Source organism: Chenopodium album, chromosome 4 (assembly GCF_948465745.1).
Source record: "Chenopodium album chromosome 4, dcCheAlbu1.1, whole genome shotgun sequence".
Classification (NCBI taxonomy): domain Eukaryota; kingdom Viridiplantae; phylum Streptophyta; class Magnoliopsida; order Caryophyllales; family Amaranthaceae; genus Chenopodium; species Chenopodium album.
This window is the reverse complement of record NC_137837.1, coordinates 52,664,413-52,678,140: the sequence shown is the minus strand read 5'-3', so window position 1 is coordinate 52,678,140 and position 13,728 is coordinate 52,664,413. Positions and strand designations below refer to the sequence as shown.

The 13,728-nt window shown below is 38.1% G+C and overlaps 1 long non-coding RNA gene across 1 annotated transcript; it reads left to right on the top strand.

Annotated features, from left to right (window-relative positions):
- The first annotated feature begins 275 nt into the window (after positions 1-275).
- Positions 276-2,924, top strand: LOC145626996 (uncharacterized). Its single transcript, XR_014111246.1, has 2 exons — positions 276-808; positions 2,532-2,924. It is a non-coding gene; the product is annotated as an uncharacterized LOC145626996 (long non-coding RNA).
- The last annotated feature ends 10,804 nt before the right edge of the window (positions 2,925-13,728 follow it).

Sequence of the window (13,728 nt, the reverse complement as noted above, 5' to 3'; positions counted from 1 at the left end):
GAGACTATGATTAGTCTCGATGAATTGAAAAGGGACCCAAAAGCACCTTTACGCGGTTCTCCAATTTTATTACAGGTAGAAAAATAACATTTTTAATTATAGAAATCAAAAAATATATTTTTGTATCACTACTACAAAAGTGACATTAGGTAACACAAAATGGTAACACTTTCAAAGTTATAAAACTATTCGATATATAAGTAACACTCGTGTAACACTTTGGTTTTATGTAACACTTGGTTGTAACACTTTTATATTAGGTAGCACTTAGTTGTAACACTTTAATTTTAGGTAGCATTTGATTGTAACACTTTCGTTTTAGAAGCATAAGATAAAAATAATAATAATAAAAAAAAAATATTTTATCACTTCTCTCTTTCCTCCTTTACTCTTTCCCAATTCCCTGATCTCAATTTTCCCTCTCTTTTAAAACTCAGTTTCTCACTCACCGCCTCACCAGCCACCCCACGATGACGCCCACCCTTTGGCTAATGAATGAAGTTCTCACCGGCCACCTTACGTCCCCACCCACTGGCCAAAGAAGTCCATTACCCCACGAGCACACGGGTTGAGTGACGAAAGGGGCTTTCTGTTGGAAAACCCTAGATGAATATTCAATAGAAACTTTGATGATAAATGAGATTATGATGGAGCTAGATGATGTGATAAATCAACAACGAGCACCATCAATCATGAATTGAATAAGGGCATAAGAAAATTGGGTGGTTGATTTTAGCGAAGAGAGAGAACAAGGACATAGGCTGGCTTCAAACCTTGTAGACGCCTTAATTGCTTCATCTTTGACCAGGTTTATTTATACTTCTCTCTTAATCTCTTTCATCAATTCTATTAATTAATTGATTTTTGGATACCTTTTAAAATTTGAGATTCATGTATTATCATAAGTTTTGATTGAAATTAAGGAATACGTGACCAATTTTGTTTAATCTATGAACTACTCTTAATTACCCACTATTCTATATGAAAATGATTTCGTTAGCTTTTGAGTTTTGACTAATAAAATTTGTTTAGGAGATTATAATTAATTTTTGGTTTGGTAAGGTCTTTGAAAAAATGAAATGGGAATATTAGTGTATTACGTGGGACAATTCGTCTTTATTTTGTTGCTTAGTGCATTATTTATGTATATTTAATCGTTGTTGTATGTGTAGGATTCTGATTCCTACTTCAATCGGGTGCAATAATTAAATTGTTCAAATTGTTAATCACTTCAATTAGGTGCAATTTGTTTTATTAAATTGTTCAGATAAGAACAAAAAGAATGATATGATATACACTAGGTACTTGATTTGCAGTTTACTTTTGGGAATTTTGTTTAAAGCTACTGCTGATTATAGAATTTGCCAAAATTTTGCAAAATAATCAAATTGTGACTTTGTTTAATCACTTTTAATGTGACTGTGATCTTATTATATGCTTTTAATTGTGTCTGACATGGATTTATGTCCTTTATTTTGTTTGATATGTATAAAATGAAATTAGGTAAGTATAAAAGAGATTCAAATTCAATTTAGAGAGAAGGTGAGAATTATACAGGTTGTGTTGTGTCTAGATGCAAAATTGGTTGATGTGCTTGTGAGTTTGCTTCACTTCTCAGTCCTTCATTGATTCTAATTTAATTTATTATTATAAGCAATTACTTTCTTGTGTTTTCTACCCTATTATTTGAAGTATTCTGGTTTCTTAAATTAAAGAGAGTGGTAGATTCTTGTCATCTTCGGTTTAGATTCCTTTTGTTGGGAATTTCTTGGTAGTTTCTTGTTTCAATAAGCTAATACTAAGATGTCTCTTGAAGCACATAATGGCTACTAAGTATTCTTGAGTTAATGTGTAAGTCATCTTCAGTCATTTTAACACATATTCTTGTCAATTCTGCAATTTCAAAATAGAGACAACATTTGTAGATTCATTAGTTAGTTCAGTCCTCAGTATATGGTGGAGTACATGTACATATCTCTTTGTCCTCCTTTTTAAAGTTATAGATTGTAATGCTATTAAAATATGTAGCTTACCCCAACTATCAATCAATTCATAGTAATTATTCATAGATAAGAAGTTGATAAGGATATATAATTTATCAAGAACCAGGTCATATTGCTTCGTGCCTTTGATTTTGCTGTCATGATACATGATGTTATGATAAGTGATGCCCCCTCTGTATTATGAAACGTATGATCTTGTACATCCTCATCTGTTCTGCTTCTTACATATTATGTTTTGAGTCTCTATTTTTCACAGTTAGAAGTGCAATAAACCTGGTCATCTTGTTGAAGATTATTTAGTATCTAAACCCTGCCTCAAACCTTAAAATTTGACTAAAATTTATGGGTGTTTAACTTCCTTTTCCCTTTTTTTTTAGCTTCTATGTTGTTTCTATTGTGGTTAATTTTGATTGCATATATAGTCTTGTTTTTTAACAGATTGGTTTTGTCAAGTGTGAATTGTGGAAGAGTCACATAGTGTCTATGGACTTTTAATTAATACGAAGTAATATTTTGGAACTGTGACAGGAATCCTTGCTTTTGCCCACTAGTAGGACATGTCCAGAGTAAGGCTTAAAAATAGTTCAACTTGGCCATCTTCTTCTGTTCTGTTGCTGCTGATATCCGCTACTGCTATCTAGTGCTACTGTTATCTGATGCTACATCTGCTGCAGGTATAGATGTCAGCTATTACTAGCTGCTGTTACTGCTTGGTGGTTGTTACTATCTGCTATTATTACTCCTGCTTACTGTGCTGACTGTTATTCGGAATTTGGAGGGCTAGAGATCGGAGTTGACTTTCTTTTTATTTTGATTATTATTGGTTGGCCAAACAAAAAATTTGGTATTTATGTATGTAATTTGTAAGAACCATGAAATTATTTCAATTCAAATTATTGTCTATTGTATATGTTAATTTTACTTTCATGGTTGTCGTACATATTAATATTATTTTATATTTAAAAATAATAATAATAATAATAATAATAATAATAATAATAATAATAATAATAATAATTATTATTATTATTATTATTATTATTATTATTATTATTATTATTATTATAATGATAAATGTTACCTATTAATTAATAAGGTGTTACATTAGTTTGTAAAAAGTGATATATAATGTTGAATAGTGTTACTATACGTCATAAGATGAATGAAAAATGTTGTTACTTTAGTACACAAAAGTGATACATAATGTCGGATAAAGTGTTACTATATGATTGAAAAATGTTACCAAAGATATTAAGTGTTACATAACAAATAAAAGGTAACACTTTAGTAATGATACTAACAATATAAAAATGTGTTACGTAAGAGGGTTTATAGTAACACTTTGAAAAGTGTTACCATATGTTACCTAAAGTGTTACATAAGACCTTAGGTAACACGGGCGAATGTATCACCCACTAAAGTGTTACCTATTGTCTATAATAACACTTTTACCACTTTATGTAACACTTTTTAGGTGTTACTTGAGGTTAGTTATGCACTAGTGTATTGTAATAATAATTTTGTCTGCATTGCAATTTTTACAGATGTGGCTAATGGAAAGGCTAGGGTTAATTAGCCCTCCGGATGACATCGAACAATATACTCCCAATTGTTTTGTGAGAAGAAAGAAGCGCATCCCTAAGATTGGGCGTCATGGGTGGAGGAAAGTATTTGAATCACGTGATTTTGCCATCAAGTGGGTCATCCCATGGTGGAAAATAGAAAGGATGGTTGGTGTTAACAAGCAACCTTTCTGCCGTCTTCCAAGCTTGTCTCGCGTAACATATTATTATCCCTGTAGAGTAAAGAGACAATACGGCTTACTTCAAAAAATTCCTTCCAGGGATCTTCGTCCTCCCTATGAATACCCCGTATCTCAAGAAGTAGATAGATTCGACGCTTACTGGAGCGCTAGACCTTTATGGGAAGTGATTACCCAAAAGGTTCCCCCTTCTTTATCCAATGATGTAAAGAAGTGGTTGTCTTCAATTGATCAGGGTAGAACCGATGTGAAGAATCGTCTAGGTGACAGGGTGACACCTGCCAAAGAACGCTTAGGTGCAAGAATTGAATTCAAAACACCTACAATGCCTAGGAAGAAGAATACTACTAGAGACAAAGGGAAAAGGAAAGCCAACACCACGAATAAAAAGGCTTGGGTGGAAAAGAAACATGGGGTGCTAGCTGGAGGGGAGACAATCCATTCTAAAATTGAATGTAGGTCCTCTAAAGGATGCCTACTAGCTAAAGTAATGGATGAAGAGGAGGAAACAGAAAAGAATTGGAAAAGAGCTAAAAAGGAAAAGAAAGATTAAGAACATTGCTTAGCTTTAGATTTATTAGATTGTTAATTTTTATTTAAAGTTAATTTATTTCAGCCTTATTTAAATTCCATTAACAATGTAATTTTATTTTATTAATGAAATTTCAGCTTTCAATTAAATTGTTACTTTAAATTTATTTTATTAAAGCAATGAAAATAATAAAAAAAAAAAAAATTAATTTTCCAAAAATTCTTCGAGTACGGAAGCCGAAAATTTTCCAAAAAACACCGAAATTCGCCTAGATTTTATTTCTGAATTGGCGCCAGTAATTGTAGTTTGGCGCCAGCTATTGAGGTTTGGCGCCAGGCGCCAATACCATCGGCTGGCGCTAATGGCTTCTGGCTGGCGCCAGACTCTGTTCTGCAACGCCAATAATTTCCCGACTTTGTGTTGACTTTTAGTTGATTCTGGAACGCGGAGATGTCAAAAAATAAAGTGGCCGCACCCGTAAAGGGTTGCCTACGTATCCTTTCCTAAGGAATCAGGCCGAACGTAGCTCTCTTGAGTATCCTACTCAAGTAATTATGGGTAGTATTTTTTAAGTTGGTCAAGATTGGTCATGTTTGAGAATTCATTGCCATTCATATCAGTTAGTTTTGCTGCACCACCTGACAGGATTGTTTTGACAATGAAGGGGCCAGACCAATTAGGTCTAAATTTTCCCCTTGGATCTAAAACATTTTTCCTTAGTGCTTTTAATACCAAATCTTCTACTTTGATATTTCTTGTCTTGACCTTCTTATTAAAATGTCTAGCCATACGAGTTTGATAACACTGAGTGTGATGTAGAGCTTCTAGTCGTTTTTCGTTGAGTAGGATCAATTCTTCATATCTTGCCCTAGTCTATTCAACTTCATCAAGTTTACTCTCTAATGCAATGCGTAGAGATGGTATTTCTAGTTCGACAGGTTGTACGGCATCCATTCCATATACCAAAGAAAATGGTGTATTTCCCGTTGATGTAGGGATTGACGTGCGATAACCCCACAATGCAAAGTGGAGCTTGTCAGGCCAATCCTTATAATTTTCTGTCATTTTCTCGATGATAGTCTTTAGATTCTTATTAGCTGCCTCGACTGCTGCGTTTGCTTGAGGTCTATAAGGGGACGAATGATGATGTTGGATACCATATTTATGTAGCAATTCTTCACATTCGGCTTGAAAGTGAGTTCCATTGTCACTTATCATTTCATGTGGGACTCCATATCGACAAATAATATTTCTCTCGATAAAGAGTGCCACATGTTTTGCAGTGAGTTTAGCGTATGATTGCGCTTCGACCCACTTTGTAAAGTAATCGATTGCTACTAGAATAAATTCGTGGCCTCCTGTCCCTGGGGGAGTGATTTTGCCGATTATGTCAATTCCCCATGTAGAGAATGGCCATGGCGATGTGTAGGTGTAGAGCAAAGATGGAGGAACATGTTGTAAATTGGCATAAATTTGACACTTAGGGCATCTTTTCACGTATTGATGGCAGTCCCTATTCATTGTAGTCCAATAATACCCTTCTCGCATTATTTTCTGGACTAACATTTTGCCATTTACATGAGTTCCACAGATTCCTTCGTGAACTATTCTCATTATTCTTTGTGCATCCACCTTTCCTACACATAGGAGAGCTCGACCTTTAGGTACCCTTTTATGTAGCTCGTTGTCTATGAGTACATATTGAGAAGCCAAAAGTCTCAATGCTCGCTTTGCTCTTTTGTCAGCATGAGGAGGGTATTCTCCATTGGTGACATAGTTGAGTATGTCTGTGTACCATGGTTCTTTTTCTTGTTCTTCTTCTTCGTCTTGGACTGGGTCGTCGTCCTCTATAGCCTGTATATATGTTGGTTTATGCCTTTTTTCGATAGTTAGAGGCATTTGCTCGATTTCCGTGGGAATCCTAACCATTGAGGCTAATCTTGCCAAGGCATCAGCAAATTGGTTTTCTTCTCTAGGTAGATATGTGTATTCTACCTTCTCTAACTGATCGGTAAGAGTTTCCAGATAAGTTTGGTAAGGGGCTAGGCTTTCGCTCCTTACTTTCCACCTTTTAGATATCTGATTGATAATCAAAGAAGAGTCTCCGAATATCCTTAACTTCTTTACTCCCAATGCCAGGGCTGTTTCAAGGCCTACCACGCATGCTTCATATTCAGCAGCGTTGTTGGTAACGTCGAAATCAAGCTTTATTGAGATTGAAACGTGTTCTTCTTTAGGTGATACTAGTAGCACTCCGACGCCACATCCCTTTTGGTTTGAGGCTCCGTCAAAATACAAGGTCCAAGCATCATCTTCGGTGACCATCAAATCTTCATCTGGAAATTCATTGTCCTGTATTGGTGTCGAGTCTTCTATTGGAAAGTGTGCCAGAAAGTCTGACACCACAGATCCTTTAATAGCTTTTTGTGGCATAAACCGCACATCAAACTGGGCTAAGTTGACTATCCATCTTGAAATTCGTCCATTGAGTGTTGATTTCTCGAACAAATATTTGAGTGGATCCAATCGGGATACTACGAAAACGGTATGTACCAACATGTAATGTCTCAACTTAGTTGTGGCCCACACCAAAGCGAGGCACAATTTCTCGAGCGGTGTATAGCGTGTTTCGTATTCGAGCATCTTCTTACTTAGGTAATAGATTGCATTCTCTTTGCCTTCTACCTCTTGTGCTAGCATGGCTCCCATTGTCTCTTTGGTAACCGTCAAGTATAACCTAAGAGGTATTCCGGAAAGTGTTGGCGCTAATACGGGAGGATTTGCGAGATAGGCTTTGATCCTGTCAAAGGCTTTTTGACACTTGTCATCCCATATTACTGGTACATTCTTCTTGAGCTTCTTGAAGATTGGTTCGCATATCGTTGTCAATTTTGATATGAACCTACTTATGTATTGCAACCGGCCAATAAATCCTCGAATCTGTTTCTCGGTCTTGGGCGGTGGCATCGACATGATTGCTTTAATCTTTGTTGGATCTACTTCTATTCCTCTAGAGCTTATGACGTATCCCAAGAGCTTGCCCGAGGTGACTCCAAAAGCACATTTTGATGGATTCAACCTCATATTATATTTTCTTAGCCTTTCGAAAAATTTCCTTAAGGCTACTTGATGGCCTGGACGGTCCTTCGATTTCACAATCATGTCGTCGACATATACTTCGACTTCTTTATGCATCATGTCATGGAGTAAGGCAGTTGCTGCACGTTGGTAAGTAGCACCTGCATTTTTCAACCCAAATGGCATTACCATGTAGCAGTAAGTGCCCCATGGTGTGATGAAGGTCGTTTTCTCCATGTCTTCTTCTGCCATGAGAATCTGATTGTATCCTGCATATCCGTCCATGAATGAGAGAAGCGCGTGATTTGCCGTGTTGTCCACCAGAATATCGATGTGTGGCAAAGGGAAGTCGTCCTTTGGACTTGCCTTATTTAGATCTCGATAGTCGACACACATCCTTACTCTTCCGTCTTTCTTTGGAACTGGGACGAAGTTGGCGACCCATTCGGGGTATTTGGATACCTTGATGAAACCTGCAGTTATTTGTTTTTGAACTTCTTCTTTTATTTTGAGTGCTACGTCGGGTTTCATTCGACGCAACTTTTGTTTTACAGGTTTCATTCCTGGGATTAGTGGTATAGTGTGTTGAGCTATTTCTCTGTTAATGCCTGGCATATCTTCATATGACCAAGCAAATAAATCAATAAATTCTTTAAGTAAGTTAATTAAATTGGTTCTTTCTTGTTTATTCAATGTTAGTCCGATTTTAACTTCTCTTTTATGAGTTGAATCATTCGAGATGTCAACTGTTTCTGTCTCTTCAATTACTGGTGTTTTCTTTTCAAGTGTTTCCATTGCTTTAATAATTTCTTTATCTTTTTCATCGTCAGCTAAGCAATGCTCGTCATCTTGGGTTAGGGAAGAACACAAGAAGTAAGGAGAACGAGAAATATTATTATACTCTGAGATCATTACATCAAAGAGTGATATGTCCTCAGGGACTGGATCACTAACTATCCTAGGAGAAGAAATAGGAAGGGGAGGTGCTATTGCTAAAGACTTAGAAGACTCTAAAGGGAAAGACTCTGACTCGGACTCTGACTCCGACGACTCTTCGAACAACGGCCCTTGCCCTGTCGTTATTGATATCTTCCTTCCACTTGGAGTAGTCACTTTGATAGTCTTGTGCCACCCTTGTAGTGATCCTTCGGCTGGAGTAATTAGCTTTGAGGGGTCGAAATTTTCGTTTTGTAGGACCGTTTGAATGAGTGAGGAGTTATCTTCTTCATAAGCTGGCTCATTATTTTCTCGCCCAAACAGTAATCCCATGACGTTAAAGTCAAAGCATGGGGGTGCTTTCTCCTTATGGGCAGGAGTTGGGATTTCGTCGGTGAAGTAGCAATCCAAGAAAATCTCGAATCCTGGTTGTCGTATGCCATTTACAACAAATGGCTCGGGAAATTCATGGCATGGATAGTCCTCTCCTTCTTTTATAAACTGACCATTAAGCGTAAGAGGGTACTGATCCATTGGAATTGCTTTCTTTTGAATGCGAGCGTCTCTACGTGCTTTCAACTTGTCCTGGGCTCGCTTGAGATCTTTCCGGGTTGGTTCAAAACCAAGTTCGAAAGTATCTAGCTTAGGGAGGCCAGGTGACTCTACCGATTTTGCTATCCCCTTCTTCTTTCCTAGGGTCATCCCAGGGAAGTGTCCTTGTTTCTTCAGCATGGTGTTGACAATCATATTGGAATGGGGGTCGTGGTAAAGAGATGTCCTTTCATCCTCTTGGATTAAGGAGACTTCTTCGTTAAAGCCCCATAGGTCTTCATCATCTTCGTCGTGCTCCACATTGATGATTGAATTTTCTATGGATTTGATTCTCATCGGCAAAGCGTCAATAGTGATTGGAATTCCTCCAACTATGGCTTTCACTTGTTGGTGGAGAGATGAAGGGACGACCTTTAGATCATGGAGCCAAGGGCGTCCTAACAACAAATTGAATGAGGCTTTGATATCCACTACTTGAAAAGCAGTAGCATGTTCTATTGCTCCTGCCGTCACATTTAGGGTTATTTTGCCAAGAGCTTGACGGCGAGTATTATCATAAGCTCTTATTCCTTGTGTGGACGGAGTTCAATCCTCATCCCTTATGCCGAGCATCCTCGCAGTTCTAAGTGGACAGACATTGATAGCCGATCCATTGTCTACAAGAGTCATGGGAACATTCATCCTTTTGCAGACTACCATGAGGTTTAACGCTTTGTAGTGTTTGTCACCTTCTGGGGTTAAATCTTTGTCAGAAAAGGTGATTAGATTAATCGGACTAGGAAGGTCACTTGTGAGGAAGTTAGCTAGTCCCTCAGGAGTGGTGTCAGATTCTATCTCGATTTTATCCAAGGCATTCATTACAGCCAACCTATGTTCTCGAGATGTTGCCAGGAGCTTCCACACATTCATCTCAACTTTTGTCTTCTTAAACTGTTTAACGATGTCGTTGTCTTCGATGATAGGTATGGGAACTTGTTGTACAGTAGGCATAGGTTGTGTTGAAACGGGAGGTTGCATCCTCCCGGATCTTGTGAGGACGTCTATTGATGAATCTTCTTCAGCCCAAATGTCGTCTGTGGTGTATGATACAGAAGGTGAAGGTCCTATTATGTCCTTTAGGTAGACATCTTCTTCATCACTGTCCTACACTCCATTAACGGTTATGTCCTCTTCTTGTTGAACTTGGATTAATTCCTTTTCATCAATCATTTTCTGCACCAAATCCTTGAATTTGAAACAGTTTTCTATGGTGTGCCCCCCTGATTGATGGTACTGACATTAATATCTATCTTTCCTTTTTAATGACTCAAATTGTCTCGGTTCGAGAGGTTTGACCTTGCCACTCTCAGAGAGCATTTCGAACATCTGTGCATATGGGATCCCAATTGGAGTGTAAACTCTATTGCTCTTCTTGGGTTTTTCGGTTACTTGTAAAGGAAAATACTTTGCCTCATAAGTCGTTCTCACTGGTGTGAATTCTCTTTTAGGTTCCTCCTTTGGACATGGAAGCTCATCATATTTCTTGTGAAGTTCATTCATAACTTTGAGAGCTTCACGTAATAATTGCGATGCCTCTTTCATGGATAGTGTGAGCAATTGTATGTCTTCCTTATTTGCTGGTTCTGGAAGGTTATCTTTGACATCAAAAAAGATCTCTTCTCCTTTTTATTCGACATCGATTTCTTTGACAGGCTTAATGAGAGATGAGGGGTCAACCTCGCTTTCTTCATCGGAGATAGCCAAAGTATGAGCTAGAGGTGCATTGTCAATGCTTGGCTTCTTACTGGCAGGGGGCAACGACAGTTTGTTATTGTCAATTAGGTCTTGGATAGATTCCTTAAGCTTCCAACAGCTTTCAGTAGAATGGCCCCTACCTTGGTGATATTTGCAATGTGCGTTGGGGTTCCAGTTAACCGACCTCTTCTCAACTGGTGGATCCCCAAATGGTCCAATGGGAGTTATAAGACCTTTTGCATTTAACCGATCAAATGCGGTGTCATAACTCATGCCAATAGGAGTGAAGTTCCTCCTAAATGGTTTCCTTTGTCCTTGGTTGTTCATGGCGAGGACTTCTCCTAGATTAAAGGTGCTGACGTTATTTGAGTGGGCGGTTTTGGAAGAAGAAGGATTGTCGTTCTTCTTTCCTTTCCAGCCACTGTTGGAATTATTGTTGGCAGCTTTAGACTTAACCAAATCATCTTCAATATTGATCCCAATATCATAAACAGCCTTAAAGGTATGAAGGTTATTTTGATATTTAAGATGTTTAGGATATTTTTCTTGGAGATCTCACAGACTCTTTTTCACTTGGTACCTCGATCATTTTAGCTGAGGTTTCTCTCCACTTGTTAAAGAAAGAAGTGAAGCCTTCATTCTCTTTCTGTTTGAGGATTTCAAGTTCTCTATGGTCAGTTTCGACTTGAATGTTGCATTTTTACCTATCAACGAAAGCGTTTGCTATAGACTCCCAGGTAGAGGTCTTTTCTTTCTCGAGAGAAAAGAACCATTGTTGGCAAACGGTTTCGAGAGATAGTGAGAACAGAGAAGGGAAGACCTTCTTATCAATACCTTTGATACTCATTATTGTTTTAAATGCTCTTAAGTGGAAGTAAGGGTTGTCAATTGCTCTGAATTTTGGGATGTCGTTGGCATTGAACTTCTGCAGAAGAAGATCTTTATCCACCGAGACCCCTTGGGATGTGAGTTCTTGGAACTTGTAGTCGCTGGACAACTTGCTTAGGCTCTCTTGCATGAGGTCCATTTGTTGTTGTTTCACGGGATCATCGATCCTAAGTGCGAGAAGCTTCAGTGTCTCAGTCACAGTAGCCAGTTGGTTCTTAAGATCATTGACTTCTTCTTGAGTTGTCATTATAACTCTTGCTTTCCTCTTGCGGGCTATAGGTTTGTCGAAAAGTTGGACTTGTACGAAGAGGTTATCTTTGATTAATCGTCCTTCCTTTCTTGACCACGCGCTGTAAGTTAAACCATTTTGCATTTTAATTACTTGACTCGAATCAACTTGACTTTATGGTTTATTTTTTGAAAAAAGGATGCATATTTTTGGCAAAAATAATGTACATATTTTTAGGGAACTAAGTATTATTTTTTATATTGGAGGATTAATATCCGACTTACCCCCCTAAAAAAAAAATGACGAAACATGGTCAAAACATGGTCAAAACATGTGTATTGGTGTGTGCATTGAGTGTAAGTGACATGCTTGGACTCTTGTGTAAGACCATGGGACTTTGTGCCTAAACTCGAACATTGATTCAATGAAGCATTATTGTCCGCAAAATTAACCGAATTAAACAGAAACCTGATTAATTTAGACATTAGGTGATGACTCGACAAATAATCCAAACTGTCGGCCAAGCGACAGGACTGGCGTCACACCATGGTGGTTGGCGCCAGACAATTTAGTTAATGTTTGGCGCTACACACCATAAAGTGGCGCTACAGCTCAGACTTTGGCGCCAATAGTGGAGCTTCGGTCTGGGACTGTTTTCGGTATTATTAGTCAACTGGGGTATGCCTAAAGTCGTACTAGGTCAATTCCGATTAAAAAATTAGACTTATTGACTCAAATTAATTAATTAATTAATTAATTAGGCAAAGTTCTTCAAGTCATTAATTTATTTATTCTCAACACAAATCAACAAACGGTTAAGAGAAACATAGAATATATATGCACAACAAATAATGCACAATTAGTCAAGTAGGCACAATATGATGCAATGAGTTCGTAACCTAACCGTGGCTCTAGTTCTCTAAAGTTCGGGATATGGTTTAGTCAATAGAGGGTCCATGGTTAATTGTCCGGATGCACCGCGCGGAAGCCTAACCGTGAAGGGTTGGCGCGAGTGGATGGGACACCGCGAGTTTTAGAAAAAACTCGCTTCCATGGTTTGGTGAATTCAACATCTCGGATGTACCCTTTGTTGCACGGAGCGTTCAATCAGGTAGATGGAGCATGAATTCCCATAGGGTTATGTCCATATGTAGAACACATATGGGTTTCAGAAAAGTGAGAAAAAATTCAATCAGGAAGTAGGATCGAGCAAACAATACGAAAAACCGGTCAAAATTAGAACGCATATTTCTGGCTCGGTATTGGGGGAAATTGGCGCCAGCAAACATTGACTGGCGCCAACTTTTAACTGTAGCGCCTGGCGCCAATACTGGCGTCTGGCGCTACGACTAAAAGTGTGGCGCCAAGCTCTGGCCCCTGACGCTACTTCCCACATGCCTCAGCAGCTTTCTGTGCTCGATAAAATCTTCCAATTTCGCGTGGTGTTATTTCAGTCCTAGTTGTGAAAGACATTTCTCAAATTTCCTACGTGTAAAATCCTATATTTTTGACTCATTACGGATGGTCTTTCCAATGAGAACCTTTTTATGCATATGACAATAATGTTAATCAAAATTAAGCACATGAAATACTTAGAACTTTTCGAGTCTCATCCACTCATTCTAGATCATTGCCGAAACAAATTCAGGAATTAAAATAGAAATCCTCCCCAGTGGAGTCGCCAAAAAACTGTAGGGAATAATTCAAGCCTTAAAATCCCACTAGCTTGAACCCCACTGTGATCATACACTAAAGTACGGTGGCGTCCAAAAGGGAAGAAGATAGAGCAAAAGAGTCGCCAACAAGTTTTTAAGGAACTTGTAAACCGTTCACGAGGTGAAGGTTACACCCCTTAACGATCCAAGAGATCGTCAACTCCATAAGGTCATGAACCAAATAAGGGTTCGGGGATGATGGTACAAATCCAACCTAAAAGAGATTGAACCTGCCCTAATAATAGGCCTCTACTTTATTCTGATCGTATTCATGTGCGCTTTTTTACTAACATGCAATC